We start from the raw sequence: 6,323 nt of genomic DNA, 5'->3' as shown, positions 1-6,323 counted from the left end.
GATAGGATTGGGCTGTTAGAATCCAATCCTATCTGATTAGCAACCCAGTCCTATCCTGGACCAGCCCATAGTGAGCTGTAGGGGTGGAACAGCCTCTGCTGTATGCTATGGGCCAACCAGAGACCAGGCAGTGAGTGAAAGGGAAGAATGTTTTTGCTCCCCTGCTCTGCTGTGCCATGGCTTCCGTTCTACTCAGATCTGTACTAACTAGTATACATCCACGTGGGTCCAAGAGAAAAGTTTAGTGGGAGAGATGCGCAGGCTTAAATCAAGAGTATGCTGAATGTGGCCTGAGCTGTTCTCTGCGTTATTGCTCAAGATCTCCAGCCAAACAGCTATTTATTTACAGTGAATGTGTGAAATTCAGCTTCCTTTACAGTCACTATGGCATTTAAGGTGGGCTTTGATTTTAGCCACAGACTCCAGCTTTCGGCCATGTTGGCTCCCTGCCTTCCTTCGCTGAACTCCAAGCACAGCAAGTGTCATGGGTAAAACTCTTCTCACAGGTAGAGAAGAAAATGAGCATGCATCAACTGAAACCTATGGCTGCCATGAGCTGAGAGGATCCTGAGAATTGGCATTCAGGCTGCAGGGATAAAAAGCAAAAGAAGCAACAGTGGTGACTGCAAATATATTACTCACTTTCCTGATTGCCTTTTTCTAACGGTGGCTTCTCTGGCCCCAATATTTGGATCTTTGTTCTCAGTGTGCTCCCTCCATTTAACACTGAGAATACATGCAGCTATCAGTTTGTTCTCACTCTAGCGTTTTAATCTTCATTTCATGTTTTGTAGGCTGGCGTTGCAATTATGTATTGATTTTGGAGCACCTGTTCCATTTGATCTCATCTCGGTTTGGCTACTCCGAAGAAAGGTCAGGCAAAATGGATTGAAGTTATGGTCATCAAAGCCTGTGTTGTTGGCTTTGGCCACGGAGGTCACATTACCCAAGAGGTTTTCTTCACATTCAGATTCAGCAACAACCTAACGCTTCCAGGCAGCAAACTGGGCCTTTTCTGTGGCTGTATTCAAAGGAGGTAAAGCAAATCCAAGCTATTTATTTTTTCACTACACACCTACGACATAAAAAGATTGCTTTTCCTATTTCTGGGGAGTCCCAGCTGCCTGAACAAATCACGCAAAGGACAAAAGAATGTAAAAAAAAAAGCCAAAGATCCAACTAGTCCAGTATCCTGTTTCCCCACAATGACTCACCAGCTGCCTCTGAGAAGTCTACAGATTGGAGAAAAAGGTATGCTTCTCTCCCACCATTGCCCCGTCATGCCCATCTGGGCCCCTTGAGGGGCGGGTCCTCAGGGAGTATCTATTGGTTCTGGCAGTTCCAGCACTTACCCAACCCAGGAAGGAGTCTAGGAGTCTTTGGTAGAGGTCAACGTCACTTTTATTCTTGTTAAATTCTTTACACTCATTAGGTCCTATTGCATCAAAGAGCCGGGAGTACAATGGTGATCAGCACTATCCCCACCTGTTCTTGTTCACAGGAGGGTGCTTTCCCAAATGCTGGAGGAATTCACACCCCTAGTCCCTGCGGGGCAGGGTGCCAGTGATCAGGTGATCCCATGGTTCCTGAGGGGTTGAGGTCTGGTGGGTTGTTCGGTTGGCCACCTTTTGCCCCAACATTGTGGGGTACCCCAGACCTTGGAGTAACCGGGTGCTGCTTCTCCTGGCCCTTTGGGGCCTGCCCTCTCTCCAGTCCCCTGGAGGTGCTGTTCCCCTGTGATGGGGGCCCAGGGGAGAAGGCTTCCCCCTGGGAGGTCAGCCCTCTGCCAGGGACTGTGAGGCACCAGCTCCAGGGCTTGCTCCCTCTTCACTGCCTCCTCGTCCCTGGGAAGGAGCCCAGGGGAGAGCCTCCTCTCCTGCGAACTACCAAGCTACTTATGAGCCTGATGGCTGGGCCGCCAGGCTTCTCCCTTTCTGGATCTGCCCACGGCCTGAGAACTTGGGTCTTGCGGGGGCAACCAGTGGCACTCCAGAGGCATCTGCAGGCTGCTCCCTCAGCTGCAGCTCTGCCCAGCAGGGCGCAGCCCGACAGCCATGGAGCAGTGGCAGCAGGCATCACTTCAGCCCCTGCCATGACCACCTGCTCCTGGCGGGGTCATCCAGGCCCATCCCGGACTCCCCTAGCCCTGTGACAAGCTTCCCCCCTGGCTCCTGAGGCTGACTTCTAACCCTGGGTGAACTTCTAACCCTGGGGCTGACTTCTAACCTGGGTGAACGTCTAACCCTGGGGCTGACTTCCCTGGGGCTGACTTCTTACCTGGCTTCTGGGTGACAGCCCCCTACAACTGATATTCAGAGGCATACTGTCACTGACCCTTGAGGAATAGCACAGCCGTATGACTAGCATCCATTGACAGACCTTCCTACAGGGCTCTGCCCAATCCCCTTTTAAAACCATTCATGCTAGTGGCCATCACCACATCTTGTGTCAATGAATTCCACGGACTGATTATGTACTGTGTGAGAAGTACCTCCTTTTGTCTGTTTCAGTTCTCCCAGCAGGTAATTTGAATGTATTGTGAGAGATGGAGAAAAGCTTCTCTCTCCACACTGCATAATTTTATGTCTCAGTCATGAAATCACATTAACCACCGTTTTCATGCGAAAAAGCCTGAGATACTGTAGTCTTTTCTCATAAGGAAGGTGAGCTGCTCTAGCTCTCTGATCGTTCAGATTGCCCTTTTTTTGTACCACTTCCAACTCTACAATATCCTCAAGAAATGATGACCAGAACTACGAGTATATACAGTGTTCCAAATGTGGTTGCCCAACTTGACTTGCATAGGGTCATTATAATATTCTTGATCCCTTAACTCCTGATCCCTAGTATGAATTTGAATCCCCTTACCTCCATAAGCCTTCCAATTTGCAATGGGTTTCCTTGGACTTGCGCCAGCAAAATAATGGTTGGTTGGCAACCTTCAGTCTCGAAAGACTATGGTATAAGCCTACAGCACCCACTATTCCCAGGCGGTCTCCCATCCAAGTACTAACCAGGTCTGACCTTGCTTAGCTTCCAAGTTCAGACAAATTGCTGGCACAAGCCCAAGGAGAGAAGGGGGCAGGAAGGCTGAAGAAAAGGGGGGCGGGGAGGCCACCACAACCAGATCCACCCCTCATACTTCCTCCAAACTTCCATTACATCCCTCCCTACCCAGTTTTGCCCCCTCCCCACCCCTGCCGCTACCGCACCTGCTCCGGCTGGTGTAGGAAGCTCCGGCAATGGACTTCAGCAGAGCAGTGCTCCCAAAATGTGCACTCCATTGACAGCCATTTTGCAACAGTGGAAGTTGCTCTTGCAAAAGGCTGCGCACGACAGCCCGAGGAGGACTGGGCTGTAAGACTGTAAGACTGGGCTGTAAGGGAGACTCAGATTCAAATCCTCAAGCATCCATGAAGCTCATTGGGTGATCTTGGATGAGTCACTAACTCTCACCTTAACCTACCACCTAAGGTCCTTGTAAGGATAAAATGGGAGCAACCCCAGTATCCTGATGTTGAAGGAAGGACAGATCAGAAAAGGAACGGGTAATGATCCCTCCTCCAGACATCTTGCATTCTCCCAAGCATTCAAGTGCCCCCATTTTCGAAACATACGCCAATGTGCTACAGGAAAACTAATGTGTGTTTAAAATAATTTACAACTGGTACTGAGGACTAAAGGGGATGCTCTTCAAATAGTGTAAATTAGTATGACTCTATTTTAAGGAGCAATGCCAGTAATATGCCAAAATGTGGCTCTACTCAAATAAAACTGTCATATATTGCACATAATCAAGGTTTTTATGAGCAGAAGCAGAGCAGATGGAATTATTTTTATATGTCCTTCCCATAATTGTAGGCAGTAATGGAGTGTGGACAGCTAGGGAATGGTTTTATAATTTGCTTTTTATTGCATTTTTGCAAGGAAAAGTATGACATCCTTCCATTATAATTGTCCCATTTTCAATTTTATATTTATGGAGTCAAATAATTTATATCACTGAATCTCCTGGCTGATTATTGTCAACGAATGCGTCTTTCCTCCATCGTGTTAGGAAATTGAACCCAAAATGACTGTAATATTTAAGAAAAATACACCATGATGCCCCATAGATGGCACATTTGTTCGCATAAGTAAGGAGTTTCGGCCTGTTTATAAAGGTGCAGTCAAGTGATGGACACAATCCACACACTTCTTAATAGAACAATCCAGTAGTCTTTATCATATTTCTGTGCAAATTAAGTCCATAAAATGACTTCAGATTAATGTAAACATTCAGGAAAAAAAATGTGGTATAGACCTTAACCCATTTAACCCAATGGTTCCCAAACTTTTAGCATCGGAACCCACTTTTTAAAACGACACTCTCCCAGTTTTCTTATTGGATTAGCCAATCATTATCCCTGCTCTGGAAGTAGAACTTAGTCATTTCTTTCCTCAAAGCATCTACATGGCCCATCCTGGTCCTAACATGGCCCATCTATATGGCCCATCCTGAAAGCATCTACATGTATGTGGTTTCTCCCTCTCCTGTTGTCCTCCCAACAACCCTGTGAGGTATGTCAGGCTCAAAGATGGTGATACCACATTTTGGTAGGCTCTCTCCAAGAAAGACTTTCTACTCTGTCCATTTCAGGCAGGCTTTTTCCTGCTTGGAAAGCCTCCAGCCATAGTAGCATTCTTTACCTCTAGATCAGGGGTCTCCAAACCCCTGCCTGGGGGCCAGATGCGGCCCACGGCGAGCCTCTATCCAGCCCGCGGCCAGCTTCTTCTCCCCTGAAAGCTCCTGGCCCACTTTGCCAAACATGACTGGAACTGTGCTCTGGTTGCATCTGGAGGGTGTTCTAAGGGCCAGAGGTTGAATGAATGAGCCCATTCATTCATTTATTCACACATCTAAGTTCCATCTCTTTATTTATATAAATTTTATATTTAATTTTTTTTTCCGGCCCTCAAAACCATGCCAGACATTTGATGCGGCCCTCTGGCCAAAAAGTTTGGAGACCCCTGCTCTAGAGGAACAGCCTAACCACTCCACCAAGGGGCATCTTTTCACTGCATTTCTCAGAGTATGATGCCACACAGCCTTTGGCCTTACTTCACAGAAGGACAGCATACTCAAGTCTACCCAGCAGACTATGGATCAGTAATTCCCATTCCTTCCAAAAACTTTAAAAAACTCTCCCTCCCTCCTGATGATCCAGTTTTTCATTGATACTTTACTCATCTTACAGTGACACGTTTGGTTGAACTATTTTTCAATAGCGTTTCAATGCGATCAAATTAAGTCTATTTTTTACTTTAAAAAAAATTGCACAGTCTATTACGAACAACTTTTAAAAGCCTCCTTCGTTTTGATTGCCAAACAGAACTAACATTATAAATCAAACAGTGTTTCTTAACAGATTTCTTTATAGCAGTAGTGTTCCCGGGGGGGGGGGGTACAGCACTAAGGTTTCACAGGAGCCTCAATGTGCCGAGTAAGCAGCTCCTCCCCCTTGCCTTCAGAGCCATTCTGGATGGTGAGAGCAACGCATAGGCATCTCCTCCACTTTGCTCTCACTGCCCAAAATGCCTTCAAAAGTAAGAGGCAGAGGCTGCTTACATGGTGCATTGAGGTGCCTACAAAACCTAGCCCTAGCAACTGTTACCCTGCGCGTGCCCGATCTCATCTGATCTTGGAAGCTAAGCAGGGTCAGGCCTGGTTAGTACTTGGATGGGAGACCGCCTGGGAATACTGGGTGCTGTAGGCTTATACCATAGTCTTTAGAGACTGAAGGTTGCCAACCAAAACCTAGCCCCCCTCTGGAAACACTTCTACTTTGTACTCAGTGGGGCTATTCTGTCGTTCTTCTTAATACGAAGAAATGTGAATGAATCAGTTTTCTGCACGGTTTTGCTAAACCCACATAATTGTTTTCGATGTCTTTATTTTGTTCTATAGTAGAAATATTTATTTGTTGGTGAAATGAAACATTTTATCACAAGGCATTTAGGATAATTCAATGGCATTTAAATAGGCTCTCAGAAAACCGCTACAGCCCACTCATTCCACTGCAGATGTAACACTGACATCTCCTCACAAAACTTGGTTTGCAGTCTGGGAATACAAATCAAGTACATGTGGTCCTACTGCAATTTCCTATGCAAATTCCCTGCCTTCCCATGTTTGCCTTGTAATGATGGTTTAATGTCACATCTGCACTGATTTGAATGATTGTTTCTTCGTGAACGTTTGTGGTACCAATCACAATCCTGATGTCTTGTTACTAAGTTAAATCACATGGGGACGGCGTTTTCCTACCATAACAATGTTTGAG

General features: G+C 46.4%; 1 pseudogene; it reads left to right on the top strand.

Moving 5' to 3' along the window:
* Positions 1–5,639: 5,639 nt before the first annotated feature.
* Positions 5,640–5,756, top strand: LOC136650021 (5S ribosomal RNA; annotated as a pseudogene).
* Positions 5,757–6,323: the final 567 nt, after the last annotated feature.

This window comes from Tiliqua scincoides, chromosome 4, assembly GCF_035046505.1.
Source record: "Tiliqua scincoides isolate rTilSci1 chromosome 4, rTilSci1.hap2, whole genome shotgun sequence".
Lineage (NCBI taxonomy): Eukaryota > Metazoa > Chordata > Lepidosauria > Squamata > Scincidae > Tiliqua > Tiliqua scincoides.
The sequence above is the reverse complement of the archived record's forward strand: the minus strand, read 5'-3'. Positions and strand labels throughout refer to the sequence as shown.